The sequence below is a fragment of the Mauremys reevesii genome, linkage group 9, assembly GCF_016161935.1.
Source record: "Mauremys reevesii isolate NIE-2019 linkage group 9, ASM1616193v1, whole genome shotgun sequence".
In the NCBI taxonomy this organism is placed as follows: domain Eukaryota; kingdom Metazoa; phylum Chordata; order Testudines; family Geoemydidae; genus Mauremys; species Mauremys reevesii.
In genome coordinates, this window is record NC_052631.1 from 95,110,089 (window position 1) to 95,125,266 (window position 15,178).

A 15,178-nucleotide genomic window follows, 5' to 3' on the forward strand; every position below is an offset into this window, starting at 1 on the left:
CGGCCAATATGTCACTTCTTTTCTCTAGTAGTCCTGGACTTTCCACAACTTCAATTTCAGTTCTTTTAGAAAAAGCTAAAATATGAAATAGCATGTGTGTGCAAAGTAAGAAAGTTACATTTACAGATAGAACTTTTTTAGTTGATTTTATTGCATTACGATAGTTACTTACTGCTTTAATACAAAAGAGCAAGTATGGTCACAACTCATTTGGAACATGAAATAAATAAATAAATAAATAAAAAACTTTAATCAAACAATTTGCCAGATTGATATATTTGACGAATCTGACCTCTAAATCTTTCACAATGTAAAATTGATATGCACTTGGAGGAATAACTGATTTTGAGCATTTCTGATCCTTTCTTAGTAAGAAGTAATAAAACATTGCATTTCATTTCTACTAGACGATCAGTGGTCTAGAGTTTCCTAAACGAAACAAACAGCTCTCTTGTAATAAGAGAATTACGTGTGTGCTTATGACAATTTTTTTTAAATGATCAGTTTACATTTTTACTAGCTTTTTACATATATTTAAATTCTTATACACTTCATGCTATATACACTAGGCCTGCTGGAAGCAGCAGTGCAATAAATATTGTCATATAGTATGCCAATGTAGCATTTATTGACTTACAGAATAAAAATAAATGATGGTTTTCAGGTGGAATGTTCAAAAGTTTAAATAAACGTAGAATATGCATGTAACACAGCACAATACCTTGATTGTCCAACTAGTTTCGTTATGCAAAGTACATGCTTCAGTCTCACTGAAGTAGATACGACTTGAGCATGTGCTTAAATATTTTGTGAAAGTGATGCCATAATAGAATAATCTTATTTAGATAGATCATTATCCCTGTATGTGTGTTAAAGAGACAATTACATGGATTGCATACTTTGTGTCTAGTTAGAGTTCTTAAATTTAGCAAACATCACAGAATATATTTGTCATGAAAAAGTAGAGTGTACTTTTATGTATCCAACCAAGAGGCTTCAGATTTTGTTCTTTAGTTACAAAGATTCTGGAAGCCTCCAAAAGCAAGGGTAAATGGTCTTGGTGGACTATTCTGTAGACTGTATTATAGGAAGGTGAAGACAACTAATTCATTCTATCTATAAATTAAATGGAGAGTGAGAGAGAAGATTAATAGATTTGTTCTAATGAGAAATTTTCTTGTTCCTTCAAGTTACTAATTCCTCATGCACATATGGCAGAACAAAATGAAAGTCGGTATCAATAAAAAGTGCACAAAAATTTACGGGAAAATTCCGATTTATAATAATAAGCAGTATGACTAACAAGATAAATATGTACAAGGTACATTTCAACATATATGTACATATCTTTTCAAGTACTTCTAAATGTGAAAAAACTGCACCAGCAAAGAAAAACAAACCTTTCACAATTTATTAGAGCCTATAGAAACTCTGGGAAATCCCAACATTTTGAAATTTGTTTTATTTTGAATCAGAACAAAAAGCTGAAATTTTGAAATTCCCCACTAAATGAAAGTTCTGGAAAACTTTAATTGGGAACTATCAAAACATTGTGTTGATATCAATATAACATAATAAATTAAAATTAATTATATACAAGTAACCAAAATGATATAATTGAAATGAAATGTTTCAATATCAAAATGAAACAAGACAGACAACTATTTGTTTTGATGAAGTTTTTGATGGGAAAAGTCAAAATTAGCACGCTTGTACAATACATTTGGATTTTGACAAAACTGTATTTTCCAATAGAAAACTTGGAAATTTTTCAGCGAGATTATTATACTATATGTAAATCTCTGCAAGAAGATTCTTATAGATAACAGTGACCATCTAATTAATATTAGCTAATGTTAGTAAAACTCATTGAACATATAAACGATACATTATTAATTAGCATTAACCATTATTATAAGTCCCCTTCCATTTCCTTTCCATGCAGGGAAAATCTAGTGAGCAATAAATCAAAAGAAATTATTTCCTGATTGACATTTTGAGTAAGTTCCAAAAAAGTAAATTAAGATATCATTAACCAGTTAAGATGAATACAGCAGCAATGAAAGAAGATAGGCCAGATCCATTTGTTTTCATGATACAGGAAGAATATTTGTTAGAAAAAAGTTAGCACTACATTAAAAATAAGCTTGACTTGAATAAAAATTCAAGTTTTTAAAATATCAGTTTATTGTTAAGCTTTTTTTGTTTTGTTTTTATCAATATAAAATTTCACAGTTTGGGAAAATGGGTTTTAAGTAGGTTTTGGATTTTAACAATTTAAATTTTCACAGTTCTGGAAAACTCTGGGGTAGAGTCAGACGATGATTAATGACTGTGGATGCTGAGATTCAAATAATTAAAACTTTATAACCCGTAACACAAAAGTAAATATTCTTAAATAAAACTAATAAATTCTCACTCAGTATATTTCTTATTTTATCTGTAAATTTGATTGCTAGACATTTATCAGTTCGTGTATATATGGTAAAAATCAACACTTACCAATAAAAATCTAATCCTTGCTAGCCTTATAAAGGAAGTGTCTTTCTATATTAATGGTTTGTTAGGCTCACACCCAGATTGGCAAGTAATAGTGTTACTGGGTGAAAACTGTTTATGGTGCAATGCATATTAAGGGTGCTGCTTTGGGAAATACAAATTCCCAGCATTCCATATTAATTATGCAGCTCTCACTTTCTGTGCAGAAGACAAGAGAGAGGAGGCTTTACTCAGTAATTATTTATGTATCATCTCAAAATACTGAGGCGTTAAACTGCACCATCACAGGGGTAATGACTAGCACTTTAGAGTGGGTGAAGGGGTAAAGACTTGGAAGGTCCAATTATTAAAGCGGGGGACGGGAAACAGGCTCTAAGATAGCCTGTTCTCATCTCCTCTGACCAGAATATCTTTTTATTAATCTGAAAATAGCTGTGTACTGAACGCTTGAATGGCAGAGTAAAGGGCCAAAAACTGTTCTCAGTTTTTCCTGTTCATATATGTACATATTTATTTCTAAAGGGAAGTCTGTCACTGTCATAATACAGTACCTCAAAGTTGCCAGTGATAAGTACGAATATTAGCCAAGCATGAACAGTGCTAATGTTAATGTAGCGTCCCCTATCCACCCGGTTATCTCTTTTAGTGCCAATTTCCTTATGGGTTTTGATGGACAGACCTGGGTTCTTTTGAATCATGCCACCCACTCAGCAGGGTGTAACTTTGTTCTTCCCATATGAATTTATTTGGTGGTGCCTCCACCTCTCCTGGCAGGGTCATGAGGGCAGCTTCGGAGGAAAATACTAATCACAGGGTAACCCCCCTTTACTTGTCAGTCAGTTCAAGAATTCCAAGAATTAACAAACAGTAATTATATTAAACAGGAGATAAATATAACTGTGTAAAAAACACTTTTCTCAGGATCACGGGGCCCATGCAGATAATATCTGTGAATTTCCCCAGACACATGCCCTGATATAGCAAAAGTAAAATTAGTGCCCCATTGGTACCCATACTTTGTTGATGGCCTGTGACCATGATATCTTCTGTGCAGCAGTTAGCAATGTAGCTGACTGGGATCAGTACAGCCCCAAAGACTCATGAGTGGGATCAGGTGGTAAGTCCCCCTGCAGATTTCATAAGCAGCAGGTAATAATACCCCCAAACTCCTTCCTGCTGGCTTGAGGACACAGTTCAGGGAGTAAGGGGTCTTCCAAACTATCTCCCTGAGTAGCTTACATTCAGGCCTGGTCTACACTACACGTTTAAACCGAATTTAGCAGCGTTAAACCAATTTAACCCTGCACCCGTCCACACAACGAGGCTCTTTATATCAATATAAAGGGCTCTTTAAACCGATTTCTGTACTCCTCCCCAACGAGAGGAGTAGCGCTGAAATCGGTATTGCCATGTCGGATTAGGGTTAGTATGGCCGCAAATCGACGGTATTGGTCTCCGGGTGGTATCCCACAGTGCACCATTGTGACCGCTCTGGAAAGCAATCTGAACTCGGATGCACTGGCCAGGTAGACAGGAAAAGCTCCGCGAACAGTGCTGTGTGACAAGTGTAACGGAAAGCCAAAGAATCAAATGGACGCTCATGGAGGGAGGGAGGAGGTACCCAGCTCCAGCTAGACCCAGATAGACTCCAGCTATCCCACAGTCCCCGCATCTCCGAAAAGCATTTGCATTCTTGGCTGAGCTCCCAATCCAGGGAAATGATTGTCTGCCGTTGCTTTCACGGAGGAAGGATTGAGTGATGACATTTACCCAGAATCACCCGTGACACTGTTTTTCCATTAGGATCTCAACCCAGAATTCCAATGGGTGGGGGAGACTGTGGGAACTGTGGGATAGCTACGGGATAGCTACCCACAGTGCAACGCTCCAGAAATCGATGCTAGCCTCAGTACATGGACGCACACCGCCGAATTAATGTGCTTAGTGTGGCTGCGCGCACTCGACTTTATACAATCTGTTTTACAAAACCGGTTTATGTAAAATTGGAATAATCCCGTAGTGTAGCCATACCCTGAGAGATAGCTGTGGACTCCTCAGTCACTGCAGAGGGGTGATGATCGCTGCTGGCAGGTATCCTCTTCATGCAGGAATCAGGCTGCTTCTGATGCCAGGATTTCCTCTCACCCCAAAGGGGTATAGGGCTCAAGGTGCAGATTACACAACTATACTCAAATCGAAATTAGTCTCTCACCCCTGTGCTCAGCCACAATCACAGTAGGAAGCAGCCCTAAACTAGCCCCCAGTGCAGTGGGGCCATGTGATGACTGAGCTCACCGAGGGAACTGCAGGGCTAACTCAGTCTGGCTTGGGGGAAGTTTTCCCCAACAATGTTCTCTAAACTGTCGCCTTGGAGAGGAAAAGGGCCAAGCTGAGGGATTTTGCTTTCAGGTCCCCAGAGGCCAGTTCTCAGAAGGAACCCTGCATGGCAGCTCTGGGATTCAACAGCCCCCCACACCACCAGTCCTGCCCTTTCGCTGGCTGGCTCCAGACACCTCCAAAATATCTTCTCCCCTGTCCTGAGCTTCCAGGGAAGGGCCTCTCACTCCCTACTGGTTGCCAAGCATGAGCAGACTGAGGGCTTGTCTACACTGGCACTTTACAGCGCCGCAACTTGCTCGCTCGGGGATGTGAAAAAACACACACCGGAGCACTGCAAGTTTCAGTGCTGTAAAGTGCCAGTGTAGACAGCACTTTAACGTTGCTAGTGAAGACATGTCATCAGTCTGCCCTTGGCTCGCCCTCCCAATGAGGCACAGCATGCCTCTCCCGGCGCTAACAGCACACAGAGCCCCAGGAAGCCACGTAATCCCCCGGGGGGTTGCATTCATCTTTTCAGGAGACATCTACTGTCCTGTCAATGTAACTTGTCCAAGACAAATAGGCTCATTTCTTCCCCTGTAAGTATAGTGGTTTTGGGGAGAGAAATGTATGTATTTTATAAATATTGAAGTTCACTGATTTTCTTGTCTTAGAGCCTTGAAACAGCCACCTACTTTGGTCTAGAAAACTAGCCAAGTCTTGAGAGCTCTTGACACTGACCTTGAAAGAGAGAGTTGTTAAAACTCCCCTTTTCTTCTGTATATACCTTACATTATCACAACAGGAGTTAAATGATGGTTTCCTTAATGGAAAAAGGATATCCGTAATTGATTTATAGAAAAATCAATTTAAACAGCAGAAAGATGAAAAAGGTTAAACCCGTAAAAACGTAATAATGACATTTCCAAATGTGATTAACCATTTACAATTCTTCTATGGCCAGATTTAAAAGGCAGAGATAATATGAGTTTTGGATGAGCTCTGGTGACTATGAAAATACATAATACCTGTGTATTACTGAGGAATGATGTGAACCAATCTATTCAAATTAAGACTCTAATGATTGATTGTTGCATTTTTATACACTTAACTTTTAAGTAGGATTTGAACGGGATCTGATTGTAGAATGACTCTTTTGTCAAGAGGAGCAGGGCCCATTAGCATTTTTAGGCCTTGATTCAGCAAAGCACTTCAGCACTTGCTTCACTGTAAACATGTACTTGGGTCCTATTGACTTCAATCAGACCTGAATGGACTTGATGCCCTTTTGATGATCCTTCCAGCCCAAACATTTCTATGAGTCTATGACTCCTCAGGGCTTTGCTTTATACTCAATCTGCATTTGAGGATTAACTTCTTGTACATTACTGAATGCTTTAAGAATAGATGGGAATGCATACACAATACAGTATAATTTATAGATTGTTTCCAGTCCTACGCATTTGGAAGTTCACCATTTCACACTGCCATTGGTTTGCAGGTGTTGGTACCTATTGTACCAGTTCATAGTTTAAAGTAAGTTTGAATTAGCTACTAGGGATGTGTTAAGTGGACCATAAACTGCTGAATGAAATGAATACTATTCAGTGAGCAATTCAGAACTTTTAAAGCATCATTTGGAAAATGTGTCCAGTAGATATCTATTTAGCCTCACCCCTTAGTCTGTTTTTGACAGCAGTAGTGGGGAGCGTAGAGCTACAATTTTGCAGACTTCTTGACACCACTCAGAGGGACCAGGGAAAAATCAAATTATTGTAAGGGGAGTGTGATGGGGTGCTAACCCCACTCATATTGTGAGAGGGTTAATACAGGTTGAGAGGCCACTTAACCCGACTGCTTACACTTGGAGGGTGGGCCAGGCCCAGTCAGACTTACCCCAGGTAGGGAGAGCTGTTCCTCCCTGCCCCTGCATAACGAGTTGGGTAAGTCCAGCTGGAAGGGCAAGGGCCATCTCTTTGGGAAGCAGCAAGAGGAGAAGAGGAGACTGGCTACTCCCAGGGTGAGCTGGAAGCTTTCTTGGAGGCAGGAACACTGGCAGAGCAGCACCTGACACAAGAGAGGGGAGGAATGTGGCAGCCCCTGGACAGTGGTGTTCTTGGAGGCACACAAGTCTGGGATGATGCATGGGGAAAAGACTATCATGGTCCACCTGTGAGGAAGAGGTGGCCTGAAGGTTTGGTTGTGTTAATGTTTCTGTTAGACTTTGGTGAAAGGCCCCGAAGTCCTGGAAGGGGCTGGACTCTGTAAAGTGCTGTGCCTGGAGGGCTAGGTCACTTCTATGGCCCTAGTAGGCCAAGAAAGGTGGGGGGAAACTGAGGCAAAAAGGTGCTATAATGCCACATCCAGCCAGAAGAGGCATTGGGGTGGCAATTTTGCTACAAGGCAGCTTACAGATCAATGATAATTCTAGGGATATGTCCTAATATTTCCCCAATTTCTCCTATTTGCAAATACAGATATAGCATATAAATCTGCATTCACTGATTTTTAAGGCCAGAAAGGGCCATTAGATCATATAGTCTCACCTCCAGCCTGAGGCATTATGATCTAAATGATACATGTCCACATCTGGGAAACAAAACCTCATGCTGCAAGGTGCTGAGTGACTCCTGTGAGTTGCTGAGTGCCCTCAAGGCCTATTGGCATAGCACACCTCGCAAGAGATACTTAGCAGCTTTCCTGGTTGGGCCTTAATTTTCCATCCTTTTAGATGGAATTTAGTTCAAGTTCAACTACATTTATGTTTCCTGATTAATTATATATGCTGTCTATGAGACAATGACTTTAAGAGCATTCGTGTTTAGCAGACTGTTGCCAGGAATACTTTACACAGCAAATGTAATACCCTACCCATTTATAATGTATTGGTTTGATGTTTTTATAGAACTTTTATAACAAGATAGCTTACACAGCAAATGAACTCTTAACATTATAGATGTAATAGTGCTTTAATACACAGCAATTGGAAACATTACATTCGCTGGCCATTTAAAGCTTTGATCTAAAGTTAAGAATGGATAACTCAGTTTGTTGGAAATTCCAAAAAAATAGAAAAAATGGGGTCAGATTGATTTTTTAGGGTCAAAGCGTCAAAAATAATTGTTTTGGGTCAGACAAAAATCTTTCGTTCAACCCATCATGATTTCTTTTAAATGCTCAAAGTTTTCTAATGTTTTTTTTTTGTTGAGGAAAATAGATAAAATTGATGGAAATTTCAAAATGAATCATCATTTCAAACCAAAAAAGTCAAAACATTTCATTTAAAAAATGTCAAAACACTAACTCTCAGAATTCTCCCCACCTCCGACACAAGCAAGTTGGCAAAACCAACAAGTTCACAAAACATTTTGAAGTTACCGAAATCGGCATTTTTTCCCCAAAATAAAGGTTCAGTCAAAACATTTTGCCCAGCTCTACGTTGATCAGTCTGGATAGCAGGCTACGCAGAAGTCAGTAGGAATTGTGCTTGGTTAGGGTCAGACCCAGTTCCCACTGAAGTACATGTCGGAACGGGCGAAAACAAGACATATGTTCTGGTAAGGCTGGCAAGATATGAGCAGTGCTTATTTAAGGGAGAATTGGTGTTAGATGCTTTCAAATGTCTTTATGATCTGCAAAATAATTGGGAACTGGGTGAGGACAAGTATGTAAAGTCTTTAATTACTGGAGTAGAATCTCTAGAATTTTGTAAAGTAGTCGTAGGCTATAAAAGCTAGTAGTGTCATGAGTTTGGAACAGAGTGAAGATATAAGCTGCAAACCTGTTCCCCAGAGATTGGTAAGATATGAGTCAGTCTGTGATAGTTTCTGTTTAGTAACTCAGCTCAGTTTATCTGAACCCTCTGCCATAGATAACAGGTGGTCTACAGCACAATGTCTCCTCTTCCTGGGAACTTGGAGGTTTGTTTTTTTTAAAATGGAAAAAAACAACTAGGCATGCTCAAAGCTCTGTAGGATTAGGAAGGTCATGTCAGAGGGTGTATTGTAGGGACAGACCAGGACCACCAATCTATGTGGCACGTTATGCCAGAAAAGCCAGTGAAAATTAATGCTACTGGAAAATAACTAGAAAGTGAAGCTTTTTGTCTAACACAATACGATATTTCAAATACAGTCAGAGTGGTTACTGCCCGGTGTCCTTTAAAATGTAGCAACACTAATAAGGAACTGAAGTTCTAAGCCTGACACATAAGGGACTTAATTTATCCCCATGGATGTACGAGGTGCGCACTCACTCTTTTCACTAGGGCAGCAAAGTCATTCACCCAGGGTGGCGGGGAGCACTTTAAAAGATCTACAGAAGCCCCACCAGGGAAAGCTCTCTGAGATGTGACACACCTGTGCCTCTCCTGTACCTCTCTCTTGGCCTTGATTTCTGTCCTGCCCCTCCCACTCTCTGGGTGTATGGCAGCTGTCTCCAAGTCCCCAAGTGAATTGGGGGATACAAACCTGAGTGACCATTTCCCCAGCTCCAGGTTGATTTGCAGACACTGTAGGTCTGTAACCTAGGTCCCACCCTTGAATTGAATCAGGGCCACCGTGTTAATTTTGCTCCAGAAACATTAGCACCGACAGTGGATAAGATAATGGCAGATCTTAATTTGACAAGTTGCATTTTAAAACTAGGTCACACTGCCTATAATTAAATCAATCCAAAAATTGCTCTATGAGATCAGGCAAGTGTTTCTGACAATCTGTCATGAGCAGTGGCAGATGTTTTCATTTCAACCCAAGTAGAGATTAGAAAATTTCATTTACACCATACTACTGAGGGCCAAACTCTGGTCTCAGTCATATCAGTGTAAATCTAGCATAACCTCACTGGTTTCAGTGCCTTTACTCTGGATTTATACCAGTGTAACTGAGAGAAGGATATGGCCCAGTAAATGGTGCAGGGTGGATAGGTTTATGTGAAATTAACCAATTCTCTGTTAGAAAATTCACTGATGGGACTAGAGTCTCCACACACATCAGTTTTATGCAGGTATAACACCATGGACTAATGGAGTTGCACTGGTGTGAAATCAGTAGTAAGTGAGATTTTCTCTCTCACATTTCAATGACTAACAGATGTTCTAATATCACCGAGGGGCTGATCCTAGTCTCACGGCAGTCAGGACTCATGAGTTCAATAAGAGCAGGGACACCCATGGTATTTAAATGGCTGAAGTGTTAATCTGAGCTGGATCGTTTCCAAAGTGAAAGGCTTTGGATCAGTGTCATATTCTTGTTTTACTTCTTGCACCCTCTTTAAAATAAAAAGAAACAATTTAACTCTTCTCTCTCAAGAAGTAGTTTTATGTAATCAGATATGTATAGAAATATACCAATTTATTATGTTCTATTTATTAAATCCTATAGCAGGGGTCGGCAACCTCTGGCACGCGGCTCGCCAGGGTAAGCATCCTGGTGGGCCGGGCCAGTTTGTTTACCTGCCACGTCTGCAGGTTCGGCTGATCGTGGCTCCCACTGGCCACGGTTCACCGCTCCAGGCCAATGGGGGCGACAGGAAGTCACGGCCAGCACATCCCAGGGGGAGCTACAATTGGCCAAACCTGTGGATGTGGCAGGAAACAAACTGGTGCTTACCTTGGGGAGCCACAGGCCAGAGGTTGCCGACTCCGTCCTATAGGCTCCAAGTCATGTCATATTGTTGTCAGTCATCCTGGCATCGCAGGTCTCCCCCCTCCATCACAACTGGCTTCCACTTCATACCATAATAGGTTTCCGTCAAACCATATTCTGTCAAATACAGCTTCACATTTTTATCATGTCATTTACGGTCTTAACTTTTTACCACTTCTTTTAGCCTCCTCTCTTGTAGTGTGCCATAAGTTCAGCTTCATGCTGTACCCACCTATGGCCTACTTTTCCCTTCTTGAATTTCCTGCTGGTTCTTCCTTCACTCTACCCAGGTATCTTTCATACTAACTAATGCTGTCCTCAGGCTTCTGAGACATTCACTTTGCATGATAACAGATTGTCTATATCCATGCACATTTTAAGATACATGTATCTTAATGTTAATATTGTGTTAGATTTTCTTTGAATCAAATTACAATGTCAATTTAGCAAAAAAACACCCTCTTTTACTTTACCCAGAGCTGTCTTTCAAATCATTATTTTATGCAGGTTAGTCAACATATTTACTAGTTTATTCCCAATCCTACACTAGTCCGCAATAGGAGGGTATTGATTTGTGTATTGGAAACATAGGAACCTTGGAACACTGGAACTGATGTATGGATCAGACCCATGGTCTTTCTAGTCCAGCCTCTTGGCTGTGACATTGGTCGGCGCCAGATGTTTCCGAGGAAGGTGAACAGAGAATCTTCTCCTAACTTCTACTAGCTATTGATTGATGGGTTTAAGCTCTGAAGCCTCAGGTTTTATACCCCTTCCAAAACTTACTTTGTACTATTATAATTTAGGAAATTCCTTGTTAGCTATTAAACATGAGGATTTCTCTTGCATCACTCCTATTAAATCATATTCACCAGGACAGCAATGAAAGGAGTTCATATGAGTCGTCTTCTTGCGAACTCCTGGAGTTAGATGTGGATGTCCAGAAGCTCATAACATCGAGCTTGCTAGAATCATATTGTCATCATAACCGAAAACACACAGACTATCACTCTGGTTTCCTCTTTTCATCACTTTGACACAGCTCTTGTCACCTTAGCTCATGCTGAATGGGACCTTACTCAGTAAATAGTCCCATTAAAAGGAATATGATTGAATTAAAAGCAATAGAAAGGTGACAAGGTCTGGCCTTATATTCTTACCCTGGTGTCAGAAATGTCAGAGCATACCTTGAACTGTCAGAATTGTTGTCCAACATCAAATCTTTTGCAACAGAGATGTGTTAAGAACCACATCTGTTTTCTGTGCTATTCTCTTGTGGTTTGTTAATTTTGAAGATGAAATCTCATGTGAATGCTTAAAAACAGGGATCTTATCCTGCACATTCCTCCAGTTTAAAGTTGATTTAGCTCACTGCAAGCTTTTTGATTTGCCTGATGCATATTTTATTAATAAATCAGAGTTTATGAAATTTAGCCACATTGTAGTCCATGACTATTCTTACAGACCACCTCATTTGAGAGTGAACAATATTTTGGGTGCTAGGATACTACAGCAAAACATTAAACTTTGCATCACAAACAAAATAATAAAACCTAATTCTGTCAATGTAATGAAAACAGCTAAATTAACATTTATGAAGCCAGTATACCAGCTGTGCACATAAGAGCCAATATTATTACTGGTACTTTGCAACCACAGAAGCATTTCACACTTTCAAGAGGCATCAGAAGAGGTTAAAATCAAAGCAAACTATGTTATAATAGGATTTTGTCCATTGAATGAAGAGATTAACTAGTCTTCATGAAATGAGCCTGCTTCTAGGAACTGATTTCCCCCCCCGCAACCCCCCCATTACTAGAGTATTCATTTAAAAAGTAAAGGATTTTGCATAGATAGCATAGCACATATTGAAACGGTTACAATTATATTGGGACAAATCCTGCAGTCCGGTGGGGGAAAAGACAGTATATAATTAAAAACTATTATAAAATAGACAGGCAAGGGCCCTGAATTAAGATCACCTGGCAACCTTAGGCAACTCTTAAGATTGCAAAGTCAACATTCAGAAGTTAATATATTTTTAAGATCGCTTCTGTTGGTACGCAATTGTATATTATTCAGCCAAATAGCAAAGCATATGATAAATCCACCACATATGAGAGTGTTTCTTTACATTACAGCCTCCCCAGGCATTTGTGGGCAGCAACATTTTTACTTAACCACATACGAGCTTTACAAATTTCCTAGCAAACAACTCAGAACACAGGAAGCTGAAAACATATTGTTTGCAAAACTGCCATATGCCAAGTCTAACTAATTTCTTTCAACAAGTGGCTAAGCAGTTGGGCCAACTTTAAGACATGACAGCCAAACGCTGAGGTGGAACAAAGACAGCAGTTAAAAAAAAAATAAAGGCAGCACAGCAAGTGTGGAGGAAAATAGTCTATCATTACTACCCAGATTCATGTTTTGTCTGGCATGTGACACATAAAATCCTTTGTATCTGAAGTATTTTATGCAAACATTCATAACCATTTTGCTTTCCTTTCATGTTAGATGTTATGGTATCCACTATTATAATTGTTAAAATAATAAAGTGCCTCTTTATATAAAAAACCTCACCACTATGATTACACACAACTCCCTCCCCCACACCTCCGCCCCAAACTCTTAACTTCTTCTGCCCTCTGTATTGCAAGTTTATAAGGAAAAACTATGCTCTTGGTTAATATAATTAGGCAGAATACTAGCTAGCATTTTGGATTACTACAAGCTGTATATTTATAGTGAACACATGCATTGTGTTGTTTTGATGAGCATTGAGATTTATTGTCCTTCAATATAAACATCAACCTTGGTTTTGCTTCAGTCAATATCTACCTTTCAAGTCAATATATCCCAATACTCATGTCAACAAAATGGAGGATTGGCTTAATAAGTAATGGGAGCAAAGAACAAAACAATTAAAATGAAAACAATGATCAGATAACAAAGAGGTCTTTGTACCCTTTTCTATTTACTTTGCTGAAATGGTACAATTAAGATTTTGTTGAGTTGTGAAAGTCTAAATCTGCCCGTCTCATTGTCCAGCAGCACATTTTCTGATGCCTTCCTTTCTACCCCAAAGTGAATTGCATCCCTTTACTACAAGATAAATAGGTAAGACAAGTAGTAATGAATAATAAGCATTAGTACTCACAGTGCTATTCATCTTCAACCTATTTGCAAACATTAATTAGTTTCTTAGTACCCCTGTGAAACAAGGTGTTACTATATCCATGAGGATGCATGGCATGGTGAGGTGACACACTGGAGATGAGAAATTACAAAGTAGGACTGGGCAGGAGACAGTTTTCCCAGCCTGTGAGAACTTGATATTTCAAAGTTTTTTCCCCATACCGAATCAGAATGAAGAGTTCTCAAACGGGTTAGCAACCTGCACATTTCAGTTCTGGTCCATTGAAACATTTTGCGTAGAAGATTTTGAAACACTTTATTTTGATTTCGACCTCCCTTTTTTAAAGCTGTAAGTATAAAATTCAGTTACTTTTCAAGAAGAAAAGGAATTTATAAAATAGAATATTTCAAGAGTTTTAAAATGTTTAACTTTTTCCTGAGTCAGGAAATTTGTCAGAACCAACCCTTTCCGGCAAAACAGTTTTGGTTTTGCTGAATCTGCATTTTTTTTAAAAAACAACTTGAGAACTCTAGTCAATTCCTGGTCCTGTCCAATACAGAAAAACCTAGTACTAAGGAGCTCACCTTTGTGACAGTCCACAGGTAAATTAAACAGCTGGGTTATTAGTCAATAAGCTTAGCGTGTAAGTCAAAGAGAACAGGTTGTGCCCTTACTCTTGTACAATATTTAATGGACATTTTTAATTCTTATTAAATTCCAATAATCTAAAAGTCAACATTTCAGACCAAAACGTAAGGAGAAGCAACTACATTGACATCAATGGATTTGCAGCTACTTACACCAAAATGCAATTTGCCCCAAAGCATTATGCCTCACAAGTAACACTGACAAAGTGTTTTACACAAATGATTTATTGCTCAGTGTGGAATATTGCGTTCTTTTCTGGAATAAATGTTAAGGCAGCATAATGTGACATGATTGTGCCTTTGCCATATCAGAAGAGTGATGACACCAATGACTTTGAAGAGAAATATAAATATTCACATCTTTAATGCCATTCCTATCTGAAACTTAGTTAGCTTTAGCTCAACAACTTCAAGGGAGCAGAGGAGGCAAAATTATGAGTTTCGGAGCTGTTCTGAACATAATCCCAGTAGAGTTTAACATTTGTTTGGGAGTCCTGCCAGTCTTTCCCTGCAGAGTAGATCTGCCTACATTGGCTGCTCAAAAAGCCGTGGAACCAGTTTGCATAATGTCCAATTTGCATGTTTTGCATACTTGCAGATAAATGGCAAATTACTGGTAAAAAAGTGTCCATTTATTTTGGGGTAGACTGCAGGCCTCTTGCCCCTGTGCCAATTTCACGGGCCACTGCTCCTGTCTGTGTGAATCTGAGACATTACCTCTGTCTGCATTTCCCATCACTCACTCACTCACTCCATTCCCCTACGTGCTCTCCCGTGTCTTGGCCCTTTCTATATCTCCTACAACTGCCCCAGCCTCTGTGCTTCCACTCCAGCTTTTCTTCCACCCTTCACCAACAGCCTGTCACCTCACCAGTTAACTCCTTCCAACCTCACTCTCTGAAGAGGCTGCTTCCAGTGGCTGCAGGAGA